Source organism: Papio anubis, chromosome 4 (assembly GCF_008728515.1).
Source record: "Papio anubis isolate 15944 chromosome 4, Panubis1.0, whole genome shotgun sequence".
In the NCBI taxonomy this organism is placed as follows: domain Eukaryota; kingdom Metazoa; phylum Chordata; class Mammalia; order Primates; family Cercopithecidae; genus Papio; species Papio anubis.
In genome coordinates, this window is record NC_044979.1 from 181,047,098 (window position 1) to 181,062,076 (window position 14,979).

The window sequence follows — 14,979 nt, forward strand, 5'->3', positions numbered from 1 at the left end:
ATGTTATATATACACACATGTATGTATGTAATATATATGTTGTGTTCTTGTCATTTTCAGTCTTTTAAAATTTTAAATTTAATTTTTATTTTTATTATTTTTTTTTTAGAAACAGAGCCACACTCTGTTGGATGTTGATCTCAGCTCACCGCAGCCTTGAACTACTGGGCTCAAGCGATCCTTCCACCTCAGTCTCCCAAGTAGCTGGGACTACAGGCATGTGCCAACACATCTAGCTAATTTAAAAATTTATTTTAGGGACTGGGGTCTTGCTTAGATACTCAAGCTGGTCTCAAACTTCTTGGCCTCAAGCGATCTTCCTGCCATGGCCTCCCAAAGTGCTAGGATTACAGGTGTAGGCCACCATGCCGGGCCTAGTTTTTCAGTCATTTTATCTGTTACTGTGTTCCCTTTATTTCAAATACTTATTTCAGCATTTTAGTCACATTTGTCTAATTTTTTCTCCAAAATAGCTTTCAGTTATATTGATCATTTATAATTTTACTATTAATTTCTCATTTTAGCGTACATTATAATAATTCTCTTTTTCTTCAAGTTAATGCTATTATTTTAATAGTTTCCTGAGTGCTTCTTTAAACATTTTCATTTATTTTCCAGCTAATGCATTTGACTCTCAATCTTCTTCTAAGACACTTTTAACTCTGTTCTACTGGCTTTATATGTACTGACCTGTTGTCGCTCATGTTTTTATTCTTTAATTTAAAAGATTAATTTCTTGGTAGTCCTGTCTAGGAGGACTATTCTTTTGTTGTTAGGTTTCTACTTTTTAAGTATCATGTTTGCCCTGTGTTGGTCAGAGAGGAACTGGGCCCTTTGTGATTGTGGGTGTTTTGTAGGAGATGGCTGTGGGGCTTGGGGATGGAAGAGTGGCGCCCACTGTGGGCATGTCACAGGCTGTCACAGAGCAACAGGGTGCAGTGTGAGCAGTGGAGAAGGTGCCCAGAGGGACCCCATGGGGTTGTATGCTGCCTGTGGTCCTGGGAGATGGAGTGATCGCATTGGAAGAAAAACAGTCTGGCGTTTGCGAGGAGCAGACAGACTTCTGTGTGAGACCCGTAGGAGACGTGCCATGGAGGCTTTTGGAATCCCAGCTCACAGCTGAGGGGACGGTGTGGGGCATACAGAGAGCCATGTGCCAAGAGGAAGAGTTGAACCCAGGGGAAAGGGTAAGCCGCGGAAACACAGAGCTTCCCAGACCCACCAGCTTTATTTCATAAGGTCAGATGCTCTTGTTGACATCACCGTTCCAGGATGGGAGGGCTGGGCTCTGTGAGGCCCTCCCTGGCCTGGGCTCTGGGTGGCCTGCCATTGTTGGTGTGTGATTTCTGTCTCTTGCTATGTTGTCATGACTGCAGAGTTGGAAGGAACCCAGGTGCACCTCGTGTGTTCTAGCTTGTGGATACAACAGGGGGCAACTTCATTTTAAGAATTGGAGGCCCAAGTTATGCTGACTTGTATCATGGTATCTGAGACCAGGTGTGTCTAACATGTGCCAGGCGACCCTCTCTGCAGAGGAGGTGGGCAACGCATTCTCCTGTTGGGCAGCCTTGGGCTCAGCCAAAGCTCTGTCTTCACAGACAAGGGGAGGAGAGGACAGGGGAAGAGCTTCTGCCTCCATAGGCAAGGATGAGGACATAGGAGGCACTGAATAGTGGCCAGGAGAGGAGTGAGTGAGGACCTGGGGTCACCCACGCTTCAGAGTGAGGCACACTTGCAAGAGTGTTGGCGTTGTGTGATGGCAGACATAGCGCCCACACGGTATTGTGTCAGCATCACTGGATCAGTCCATTTTCGTCCATTTTCATACTGCTATGAAGATATACCCTAGACTAGGTAATTTATAAAGAAAAAGAGGGTTAGTGGACTCAGTTCCGCATGGCTCGGGAGGCCTCACAATCATGGCCAAAGGGAAAGGAGGATCAAAGGTGCATCTTACATGGTGGCAGGCAAGAGAGCGTGTGCAAGGGAACTGCCTTTTTATAAAACCATCATTTCTGGTGAGACTCACTCACTGCCATGAGAACAGCATGAGAAAAACCCACCCCCATGATTCAATCACCTCCCACCGGGTCCCGCCCACAACATGTGGGGATTATGGGACCTACAGTTCAAGATGAGATTTGGGTACAGAAACAGCCAAGCCTTATCAATTGCAAAGCCCACCGGGCATCCTTATTCTAAGAGGAGCACAGGCTGGGGGGTGAGTTATGGGCCTGCTGAATCTCCTGGATTCTAGCCAGCACAAACCCTGGCATTCATGGGCGCTGCTGCGGTGACGCAGCAGGGCTGTTCCAGCCCTCCCAGCCAAGACCCAGGGCCTGCGGGGATGGGCGGCACTATTTCACTGTGGAAATGTGGGCCCCAGAACTAGGAGGGCCAGGGAAGACCTGGAGGTCTTGGCCGGCTGGGGCAGGGCGTTTTCACATGCTCTCAGTCACAGAGGCTGAGGTCTTGCCCTTACTCCGCTCCTCGCCAGCCAGCAGAAGCTCTGCAGCCTCAGCGAATCTCAGGTTCTTTATTTGGAAATGGTGTAGCCACCTCTCGAGGGAGGACAGACTGCCATGGGCCCATCGGAGGTCTCATGGCACTGGTGCCCTTCTTTCCTTCCTCCTCTGAGTTTTCTCCTTGGCTAGGTAGCGTTCCTTCTGGACCTTCTCCGCTTTGCTTTTTTCCCTCTCACAGGGATTTGGAGAGTGCTGCCCTCCCGGAGGTTGAGATCAGATTGCAGCCTGGCATGGAGGGATGATCATTTTTCGTGATGACTCATCCCTCCTCCGTGCCGTGCTGCCAGGCTGTCTGGCGACCCTGCGTGCAGAGACAGTGATGGATCTGGAGAGCCGTTGTTGCTGGTCCGTGGTGGCCGGGGATGGCATGTCAGATGGAGAAGAATTTCCTCTGTGTGCACATTTAGACAGGTGGGAGTCAGCATTTCTGTGTGCTTTTATTTTACAAAGGCACCATCCGTTCATTGGAGATACAGCCTGTCTACACTTGCTCGTCAGCGTGCATGGTGAGCCGCGTCCATCCCGGTCTCCTGCTCCTCCCAGGCCTCCGTCGTCTTCCTCTGGATCTGTGGTGACACTTGACAGCTTGCTTCATTCTGTGTAGCGTTCATGCCTTTGTGCCGTAGGCCCTGTACGAATTGTGTCACAGAGGCCACCCTATCTTTGGCGACGAAGGGCAGTCAGTGATAGAGCTAGGTTGAGGCTTTCGGTGTGGGTGTGAGCTTTACTCCAAGTGCTCTGGCCATTTTGCTTTTCTGAGGTACAGGCTGAGCTACAGCCCTACAGCTTTGTTCCCTTGGTAGTGAGTAAGTGGGTTTGACTTTACCCACCTGTTTCCCAGCCTCTGCCTTCGCAGCAAACCCAAGATGGGACTCCTCTGAACACGGCTGCATCCACGTGTACCTTCTTTGCTGAGCTTGTGCCTCTGGCCACATCCAGCAGGGCTGGTTGCAGTTGGGGGCAGCTGTTGTTAGGAGCACAGCAGTGAGCTGCTGTCATCGTTCCCTTGTGTTAAGCTGGCAGAGTCTGAGCATAAGTCCTGGGAAGAGAAGTGTCCGGTTAGGGACCCAGCTGGGCTGGTGGAGCAGGACTAGCCTGAGAATCCAGAGACTGTGTTCTGCTTCCGTCCCCGCTCCCAGATCACCACGTGACCTCTGCCGGGTTCCTTCCCTCTCTGTGCTGCTTTTCCATCTGTGAGACTGGGTTTCCTGACCTGTTCCTGCCCTGACCCTTGGGGGAAGGTTGCTTCAGCTTTTACAAAGAGGGCAAGAACCACCAATGTCTTTCTAGGAACAAACATATGACCTGTGAGAAGATGGTTTCCTTAATCATTACTATATTTGCTGCAAAGATTCCTCACTTAATTCCTGTAATTCTCCAAAACCTTGGAGAATTAACCCTTTTTATCAGTAAAGAAACAGAAACTAAAGATGAGTCAGCATTGGAGCAGAGTCCAGCCCATGGTTCCCCCTTTTCAGAACCTTCTCTCCTTCACTTTATTACTATTAGATTGTAAGAAGTTCAGATCTCAAGTACTCATGGTCAAATTACCACCCAGAGTCACGGATATTTTACTTGTTCACCAGCATTTAATGAGAGTGCCTGTGTGAGCACCCCTCAGTCACGCTGCATCACCAGGAAGCACTTTTTCTTTGTTCCAGCTTGAGAAGGGAGGAAAGCACAGCAGATGAGAGCTGAAAGATGGCATTGGACTTGGCACAGGGATGGTCGAGAGGTCCTGAGTCACTTTGAGAAGGTGCAGAGGAAGCCAGATTGCGCCAGCTTGAGGAGTGAGGGAGAGGGAGGGGTGGAGATGGCTGTGTGAAATGTTTGACTCGGAAAACTTGGGGCCTAGAAGGGAGGTGTTTGGGTTGCATCTTTAGTATTAGCTACTTGGTTATGTTTAAAGCCTGAAAATGAGTTAGTAGAGAAACTTTGAAAATTAAGAGACAGAGAGCACGTGGGTGCTGCTAGACATTGGTCCCTGAGGAGTCAAGAGAGTTATTTGGAGGGTGGAGAGGTGCTGTTTCCTGGGCATAGGGGTGTCCTCTCATTACCACAGCACCATTTTACAAAACCCATCTTAATGCTACACCCCAGTATTTCCAGTTCCCTCAGTAATGTCTTTTATATTGTTTTCCCTGCAGCACAGGATGTGGTCTGGGATCAGGTGTTGGCACCTACTTGTGTGTCTGTCGTCTCTGTCAATCAGGAACATTTTCCACAGCCTTTCTGCCACTTTCATGACATTGACGTTTTGAAGAATAGTCTCTTTTAATAAGTAGACGTTTCCTCCTTTAGGGCGTGTCCGGGGACTCCTGTGATAGGATTCAGTGGTGCACGCTTGGCTGGTGCCTGCCTCCATGGGATTGTGCTCCCTCAGGGCCTCACCTCGCCAGGTGCAGAGCAACCCTCTGCCCCACCTTGGGGTGTGAGGTTGCTGACTCACTGCAGAGCTGTTTGGCTTCTCCTGACTTTGGTTACCACTCATGACTAATAAACCATCTGCAGGAAGCCCCTGGAAGACCATGCGGAAATCCTACATCTCGTGACATTTCCCCTGGACTTAGCCGTGGTTGGTTTCTGCCTAGACCTGTCTTTACTGTGATGGCTGTAAGTGGCGCTTGTGCAGCTCCCGTGCAGACTTAGCTATCTGCTGGGAGCAGGCCCCTCCCTTCTCCCCCATTTGCTTATCTGTTCATCGCTTACCAACTTCTTGTCCTGGACTCCTGTGTCTTAATTCACCGCTGTCCTAGTGTCTCATTCATCACTGTCCTTGAGGATTTTGTGCTCAAATTCTCCTAGATTTGATCAGTGGGAGCCCACCAGACCAGTTCCCGGTTCCTTCCCTCTTTAGTTCCCAGCTTCCTTTCTCTTCCTGCTACCATCTGCCTCATTTAAAGAAACAGTTTCCTAACTTTTCCATATAATGTTTCAGGTCCATCTTGTACCTAACCTACCCAGCCCTGGAGTCCACCAGATAGATGTTTGAAGGGCTCTAGTTTTTGTAGTGTGAAAATGTTACCAAGGAACAATATCTGGGTACGAGATAGGCTTATTGCTGTCAGGTGTCTTTGCTTCTAACACTGTTAGGGTTCAGAGCTGGGGAGTACGTGCATGTACACATACACACCTCTGTGTAAATATACATGCATGTACGTGTGTGTGTGTGTGTATATGCACATATACATGCATATATCTGCGTGTATAAAACAGACGAGTCCCACAATGTCCTTTCTCTTCCTGTTATCCCCACGCCTTGTACATGACAGTGATGTTCCAAGGTGGTCTCTCACCAGCTCCTGGAGCTGCACATCTCTTCCCAGTTCTGTGTTTAGTGACATTATGGCAGTAGGTTGGCAATCGCCCACAGTGGGAGGATTTGCACATGGAAGGAAACTGGCAAACACTACAGGCTGGGTCTTCCCTCCCACCCCAGGAGCTGTTTGTTAAACGTTTGCTGGCATACCTCTAGGCAAACACATTTTTACAATTAGCCCTCCATATGTATGTTTTCTGTTTCTCTTCTTTCTCACCTAAAATGTACATAATGTATCTTGCTACATATGTTCTCTTTTTACTATTTTTATTGTAAATGAATATAACATTACATTTGCTATTTTAGCTGTTTTTAAGTGTATAATTCAGTGGCATTAATTACATTCACAGTGCCATGCCACCATCTACATCTCCCTTTTTGTACTTTGTGTTTTCTATTAAACAGCATCCCTGGAGTCGCCCCGTACCAGGGCGGAGTGATCATCCTCATTCTTCCTTTTGCTTCCTCTGCTGCCCAGTGCTGCATCCTCGTTTGGGTTTCGTGATGGTGGGATGATGACGTAGTTTATGATATTTTGCAGTTACACACAGTGCAGTGGTGAATAGCCTTGTGCATTTGTATTTGTGTGACTGTATCTCCTGGAAAGGCCTTAGCGGTGTGATAGTTGGGTTCGGTGGCAATGCTCAGTGCTCCTACTTCAGTTAGACAGTTGCAAATCCCTGTCAAGGGGTGGCCACCGCCCTCACCACCCACAGCCACACCATGGGGTCTGTTCTTCAGCTCATGAATTTTTGCCAAAGTGATGCCTGAACAGTGTAGCTCAGTGTAGTTTTAATTTGCATTTCTCTTCTTGTGAGTGAAGTAGAACATCTTTTCATATGTTTAAGGACATTTTTATATCTCTTTTCATGTATTTTATACATTTTTCTACACAGTTTTTGGTCTTTTTTGTCCCCTCAATTTAAACGTTTATTTATTTATTGGTATCTTAGGGATATTATTTATTTTACTGTGGAATATATTGCAAATATTTTCTTCCATTTAGTATTTCTGTCAAATTTTTTCATGTCATTTTGCTGTGCCAAGGATTTTTTAATTTTTATAGTCAAATTTATCTGTCTTTTATCTAGATTTTTAATTCACAATTAAAAAGCCTTTTCTACACCCAGATTAAAGAGGAAATCACTCATGTTTTATTCTAGTACTTGTGTAGTTTAATTTTTTATTAGTTTATTTTCATGAATTTTTCAATTGTTGATTTTTTTCTATGGGATGTTTTTCTGCTTCATTAATTTATGTTTTTATTTCTTCCTTTTGTTTTTTTCCAGTTCATGTTTCTGTTCTTTTTCAAATTTATATTGGATGTTTGCTCATTGATATTCAGCTTTTTAAAAATGTAGATAAGCATTTAAAGTTGTACATTTCCCTCAAAGTATGTTGCAGTGCATAGATTCAGATATATAGTACTTTTATTATCGTTAACTTATAAATATTATTTTGTTTCTTCTGTGACTCCTTTTTTGGCTTATGAGTTACTTAGAAGTATTTCTCAATTCCAAATACACAGAGCTTTAAAATCCATGTAAAAATATACGTTTATATATAAATAATTTTAAGTGTTTTAGTTTCTAAGTTCACTGCGTTGTGGACCAGGTGATCTTTGTGTTTGTAGTCAAAGGGCAGCTCCCATATGGTCACGTATCATAAATGGCCTGTGTATCTGAGAGTGGAATCTATTCTACAATTTTGAATATACGCTTTCTGTATATGGCCATTAAGTGAAGCTTAATAATCTTGTCTTCTCTGTCCTCATAGATATTTTTCTCTGTGGCACCCTCCTGTAATCTCAGCATTTTGGGAGGCTGAAGGTGAGAGGGTTGCTTGAGGCCAGGAGTTCGAGACAAACCTAGGCAACATAGCAACCCTGTCTCTCCAAAAATTAAAAAAAAAAAAAAAAAAATTTAGCTGAGCATGGTGGTGTGCACCTGTAGTCCTAGCTGCTCAAGAGCTCAAGAAGATCCTTGAGCCCAGGAGGGTCGAGGCTGTAGTGAGCTATGATCGTACCACTGCATGACAGCCTGGGTGACAGAGCAAGACCCCGTCTCCAAAAAATAAAAAAAAGAAAAGAAAAATGTTTCTCCAACTGATACATCAGCCACTATGACAGTTGTGTTCACATATGCTGGTATGATTGGATTAATTGATTTGCCTATTTTCTTATATTTCTGTTCATTTTTGCTCTTAGGTCTATGTAAGTTTAGAATTGTTGTAGTATCTTGCTGATAAATTGAACTTTTTAATCTTTATGTAAGGTAGTCTATCTCTGCTAGTGCTTCTTGTTTTAAAGCAAACTTTGTCTGATGTATTTGCCTAGTATATATTTTTCTTTCCCCTTTTCTCAGTATCTCTGTATCTGAGTTATGTTTTAGTGAATCTTTTAAAATGGGATGTAATGGATTTTTGTTTTATCCTTCCTGACAATCTTTGCCTTCTAAAGGCTAGAACATTTACTTTACTTTCATTTATTTTAATTACTTGTAATTTGGACTGCATTCTACCACTTTATTTTGGACTTTCTATTTAGCTCAACTGTCTTATTTTTTCTTTCTTCCCTTCTTTTGATTTACAGATGACTGTTTTACTCATCAGTTTTCTCCTTCACTGTATAATTTCAATTTCTCTTATTGTTTGTGTTTGTCTTATATGTAGGCTTAATTTATCAAGGTCCAGAATTAGTCAGTACTCTGTCCACATTCCAGAGAATGCAGGAATCTCACAGTGTTCACCTCTGATGATTCTCTCCTGACTTGAATGGCATTTTCATTCTCAACTGTTGTATTTTTAATATCGTGCAGCCTTCTCTAACATTTTATACATTGGTGCCTGTTTAGATTTACTCATATCTCACAACATTCATTACTGTTTGTTGCCACTTGTACCACAGATAATGCTTCTTCTAAAATGCATCGTGGTGAGAATGTGGTTAAAAAACTATTTTTAACTGAAACCTTCTACCTTCTTTTTTTCAAAACCTGTATTTTATTTTTAATTTTTAATAAGTAAAATATATTTTACTTATTAAGTCATTCTGAAATTGTTTTACCCAAGACTTCTTTCCAAAATTAAATTTTCATAGAAAAATATTGGCATGTGGCATAGAAAAAGCTTGGACTACAAGTTTAGGAGTAGTGATGAGTCTTTGTTCAACATATATATAATATTATCATAATGAAAATGGTTATGATAAGAATAGTTCAAGTACCCAGTAAAAAATTGATGCTGAAAAACCAAGAAAACTTTTAAATTGTGTCCTGGAAATCTAAGGTATTGACTTATTTGTTGTATCTTTGCCAGTACAGTTTTTTTTATTTTGGTGATTAATGTCAGTGGCTCGTTTCTTTTGCCGTGGTTGTTTAAATTAGGCCTGCTAACCTACCCAAATCTGCTGGTGTTTCTATTTGTGACCCACCAGAAATTATCTCAGATTTTCAGCAGCATTTAAAAAATATTCCTTGTTGACATAGCTAGAAAATAGCTAGAAAATATTCATGAGTTTTAAATTTAGCATGACACCTTGTATCTTCTCACAGCCACATAAAGACTTAAATGGTAATTGCCTGTGTATCCCACATTAGAGTTTAGTAGAGAGTTTGAAAATCTAGTAATAGAGAAACTAATACTAACTCCTGCTCCTCTGGGTTGAAGTTCTGGGTGGAAGATTATTTTCTTAGAGTATGGAAGAGATTGTATTCTACCGTCTTTGTCTTCCATTGCTGTTGAGAAGCCATCTTTCAATTTAAATAATACTCAGTTCAAGGAATTTCTTTTAAAATTCTGGTTACTTTTAAGATCTGTATGTCTTTGTTGTTTTACAATTTTACTATGGTGCATTTAAGTGTAGATTTCTTGTATTTATCTTGCTTGGGATTGTTCTTGGTATCTTGTTTAACATCAAGTATATTGAGATATAATTTACATAGTATAAAATTCACCCTTTTAAGGATATAGTTTTATGAGTTTCGACAAATATATGCAGATATTAGCTGTCAACACAATCATATTATATATAGAATATTTTCACCAGCTCAAAGTTCCCTCCTGACCCTTCCCCTGAAGCCCCTGACAATCGCTGATCTGTTTAACTGCAGCTCTGCCTTTCTCAGAATGTGGAATCATACGGTATGTGACGTTCTGATTCTGCTTTATCCCTTGCCCATGATACTTTTGAGATGCATTCATACTGTTGCTGAGTAATTTTTGATAAATATGCCACAATTTATACATCCATTCACCTATTGATAGAAAGTTGGAGATTTACAGTTTTAGAGATTATGAATAAATCTGCTATAAACTTTCTTGTACCGGTCTTTATGTGGATGTATGTTTTCATTTTTCATAGGTAAATACATAGGAGTGGGCTTTTCTAGATCATATGGTAAGTCTGTGTTTAATTTTGTAAGAAACTCCCAACGAATGCATTGTCCCAAGTTGCTGCACCAGTCAGTGTACATTCCCACAAGCAGTGCATGAGAGTTCCTGTTGCTTGTGAAATAAATGGTCAGCATTCGGTGTTGTCAGCTTTTAAAATTTTCTCCTTTCTAGTGGGCATGTAGTGGTATCACATTATAGTTTTAATTTGCATTTTCCTGGTGACGTGTGATACGGAACCTTCCTCCCATGCTTGTTTGCCATCTGTATGTCTTCTGTGGTGAAGTGTCTGTTCATACATTTTGCCCGTTAAAATTAAAACATTGTGTACTGTTTGTTTTCTTATTGTTGATTTGTGAGGGTTTATTATATACTATGAATACCAGCCATTTATCAGATATGTATTTTCCAAATGTTTGATCCTAAAGTGTGCCCTGAATTTTTACTTTCTTGATGTCTTTAAAGAAACAGAAGTGTTTAATCTTAGTAAAGTACAATTTGTCAATTTTTGTCTTTTATGGTTTGTATTCCCTGTGTCCTAAGAATTCTGCACATTCCCAAGGTCATAAAGATTATCTCCTGTTTTCTCCTAGAAATTATATAGTTTTAGGTCTTTTAATTAGGTCTCTGATCTGTTCTCCACCCCCCCATCATTTTGAGCCAGTTTAAAAATATATAGTGCAAGATTAGAGTTGAGGTTCATTTTCCCCCAGGGATGTACATTTCTTTGAGCACTGTTTGTTCAGAAATCTGTTATTTTCTTCGTTGGTCATCTTTGCTCTTTCACCAGGCAGCCATCTGTGCTGGCATCTGTCCGGACTCTGTATTCCAGTCCACTGCACTCCATTCCTGTCTTCTCACCGGCACCAAAGTGTTCTGTTTACTATAGTTTTATACTAAGTTTTTAAATCAGGTACAATGAGTCCTCTAATGTAGGTCTTTTTCAAAATTGTTTTTCCTATAAAGTCCTTTGCTTTGATTCTAAAATATAAATTTTAGAATCAGCTGTCAATTTCTACAAAAAAAGACCCCTGAGATTTTGATTGAGATAGTGTTGGGTCCGCAGAACAATTTGGGGAGAATTTGCATGTTTGTAAAACTTTTATTTCCATGTTATCTTGTTTGTATTAAGATATAATTCACACACCATAGACTTCAGTGATTTTTAGGACATTCACTAGTGTGTGCAGCTATTATCACCATCACCACCGGTAAAACAACCCCGGGAGTAGTCACTCCCGCTCCTTCGTCCTTTCTGTTCCTATGGATTTGCCTGCTCTGAAGTTTTGTATTCATGGAATCATACAACATGTGGCTTTTGGTGTCTGGTTTCTTTCACTCAGCATATTTTCAAAGTTTATCCATGTTGTGGTATGTGTTAGTACTTTATTCCTTTTTATGGCTGAATAATATTCCATTGTATGGATGGACCACATTTGGTTTATCCATTATAGTTGATGGGTATGTAGTTTTTTTACACTTTTTGGCCATTATGAATAATGCTTCTACAAACATTCCTGTACAAGTTTTTTATATGGACATATATTTTAACTTAGCTTGAGTTTATATGTAGAAGTAGAATTGTAGTGTCATATCTTAACTCTGTGTTTACCTTTTTGAGAAGATGCCAAGTGGCTTTTCACAGATGCTGTCCCGTTTGACATTCCCACCCACCTGTGTGAGTGTTCCAGTTTCCACACATCCTTGTCAATACCCATCTTCTATTTCTTTATGAAGTAGTATTGTGCTGTGGTATTGATTAGCATTTCCCGTTTCCACACATCCCTGTCAACACCCATCTTCTATTTCTTTATGAAGTAGTATTGTGCTGTGGTATTGATTAGCATTTCCCGTTTCCACACATCCCTGTCAACACCCATCTTCTATTTCTTTATGAACTAGTATCGTGCTGTGGTATTGATTAGCATTCCCCAGGTAACTAGTGATGTGGAACATCTTTTCTTGTGCTTATTGACCATTTGTATATCTTCTTTGGAAAAATGTCTATTCACATTTTTTGCCCACTTTTAAATTGTTTGTTCTTTTTATTGTTGAGTTGTAGGTTTTTTAAAAATATATATTCTGGATACTAGACACTTTTCAGAGATAAGATGGCTATCAGTTTTCTTTCATTTAGTAGGTTGTCTTTTCATTTTCTTGGTAGTACCTTTTGGCAAACAAAAGTTTTTAATTTCAGTGAAGTTCACTTTACCTATTTTTTCTTTGGTTGTGTGCAGTTAAGGTCATAGCTAAGAAACTGCTGGCTAATCCGAGGTTATGGAGATATACACTGGTGTTTTCTTCTAAGAGATTTGTAGTCTTAGCTCTTACATTTAGGTCTTTGGCCCATTTTCAATTAATTTTTGTCTGTGGTGTGAAGTAGGGGTCCAGAGTCATTATTTTGCATGGGGATATTCAGTTATTACAACACTTTATATTTTAAAAGATGATTATTTTCCTATGGAATGGTCTTAATATTCTAGTCAGAAATCATTTAACCATAGATGGAAGGGTTTATTTCTGGATTCTCAATTCTAACCCATTGGTCTATGTATATTCTTTTTTTTTAAAGACAGAGTCTCGCTCTGTAGCTCAAGCTGGGGTACAGTGGCATGATCTCGGCTCTCTGCAACCTCCACCTCCAGGACTCAACTGATTCTTGTGCCTCTCAGTCTCCCAAGTAGCTGGGATTACAGGCGTGCACCACCATGCCTGACTAATTTTTTGTAGTTTAGTAGAGACGGGGTTTCACCATGTTGCCCAGGGTGGTCTCGAACTCCTGAGCTCAGGCAATCTGCCCGCCTCGGCCTCTCAAAGTGGCATGAGCCACCGTGTCTGACCAGTCTATGTATATTCTTAAGTCAGTACTACGTTTTGGATCCTGGAGATTTATAGGTTTTGAAATTGACAAGGGTGAGTCCTCTAACTTAGTTCTTCTTTTCCGAAATTTTGACTTTTTTTTTTGTCATTGTTGCATTCCATGTGAATTTTAGGATCAGCTTGCCATTTCAATAAATAATGGCAGATCTGACAGTGATTGCCTTGAATCTGTAGATACATTTGTAGAGTATTGTCATGACAACAATATGAAGTCTTTCAGTCAGGCACATGAGATGGCTTTATGTTTATTTAGCCCTTCTGTGATTTCTTTCAACATGTTTTATAGTTTTCACAGTGTAAGTCTTGCATTTTTGTTAAACTTATTTCTAAGTATTTTGTGCTTTTTCATGCTATTATAAATGTAATTGTTTTCTTAATTTTATTTTGGGTTTTACTTGGCTAATAATATATATAATAAATACAACTGATTTTTATTTATTGACCTGGTATCTTGCAATCTTGCTAAACTTGTTTTGTAGCTCTAATTATTTTTTTACAGATTCTAACCCATAGGCTCTTTATTTCTTTTACTTCTCGTGCAGTACTTACTGGGATCCCCTGTGGGATGTTGATTGGAGATGGTGAAAATGGACACCTTTGTCTTGTTTCTGCTCTTGGGGGAAGCATCTGGTTTCTCACCTTAAGTATGATGATAGCTTTTTATCAGGTTAAGGAATTTGCTGAAAAATTTTATCATGAATGCTAGTTGAATTTTGTCACATATTTTTTCTACATCAATTAAAATAATGTATTTTTTTCATTTTTAATCTATATAATGGCAAATTACTTTGAGTTTTGATTGTTGAGTGAAGGTTTCCAAGTTAAATCCTACTTAGTTATGATGTGTTACAGTAAAGGGATTTTGTTAAGAATTTGTGCATCTATATTCATGGGGGATTTGGGTTTGTCATTTTCTTTCCTTGAAGTGGCTTTGTGTAGTTTTGCTGTTAAGATAAATTTGACCTCATAAAATGAGTTGGGAAGGATTTCCTCCTTTTCTGTTTTCAGGAGTTTGTGTGAAATCATGTTTTATCTTTCTTAATTGTTTAGAATTTGTCATTAAAGTAATTTGGGCCTGGAGTTTTTTTTGTTGTTGTTGTTGGAGAGTTTTTCAACTGCGAATTCCGTTTCTTTAATTGTTATAAGATTTTTTTTCTGTGTGGATCTGAGTTTTTGTTTGATATCATCTGGAACAGCTTCCACTAACATTCCATGTTTTTTGTCTTGTCAAATATCACCTCCACCGCATTATTTTTCTCTTCTTTGAAAACCTCAGTTATATTATGTCAGACCTTCCTACTCTGTACTTCTTGTCATTTCTTTTCATATTCACCTTCCTTCTGTGGTTTTTGCTGTAATCCACAGTAGACAGACAGAACACAGCCCAGAGGGACAAAGAGATATAAACTATGCAAGAGAAGATTTCAGACATGGAGAGACGTGGACAAGTTATAACATATAATTCACTGGTTTTCCAGAAGGAGGAGGGGGACAATGGAGTAAAAGTAACATTTGGAATAATGGCTAACAGTTTTCTAGGGTGGGTGAAAGCCACCAATCTACAGTTTCAAAAACTCTAACAAATACCAACCTGGTGAAATGGAGTCTATATTTAGACATATCATGGTGAAACTCTGGAACACTAAAGACAAGTACAAGCTCTTAACAGAGAGAAAAGACATTGCCTTCAAAGAAGCACCATTAAGGCTGACATGGCTTCTTACTGGCACCAGTGGAAAGGAGAAGATAGCTGGATAATATCTAACATGCGGAGAGAAAAGAATGACATTCTATTAGGTTGGTGCAAACGTAATTGCAGTTTTTGCCATTAACCTGCAATTACTTTTGCACTAACTGATATACTTA

The 14,979-nt window shown here is 40.5% G+C and overlaps 1 protein-coding gene across 11 annotated transcripts in view; it reads left to right on the forward strand.

The window, feature by feature from the left end:
* Nucleotides 1-14,979, forward strand: part of PCBP3 (poly(rC) binding protein 3) — a 280,894-nt gene that overhangs the window by 101,575 nt on the left and 164,340 nt on the right. For 3 of the 11 annotated variants that reach the window (XM_021935142.2, XM_021935141.2, XM_021935144.2), the window contains one exon: nucleotides 10,205-10,240. The exons of 6 other annotated variants lie outside the window; for them this stretch is intronic. The gene's annotated coding sequence lies outside the window, so the exon portion shown is untranslated. Of the gene's footprint in view, nucleotides 1-2,077; nucleotides 2,937-10,204; nucleotides 10,241-14,979 lie in introns of those variants that run through there. 2 more of the 11 variants (XM_017956358.3, XM_017956355.3) reach the window with 2 other exon arrangements.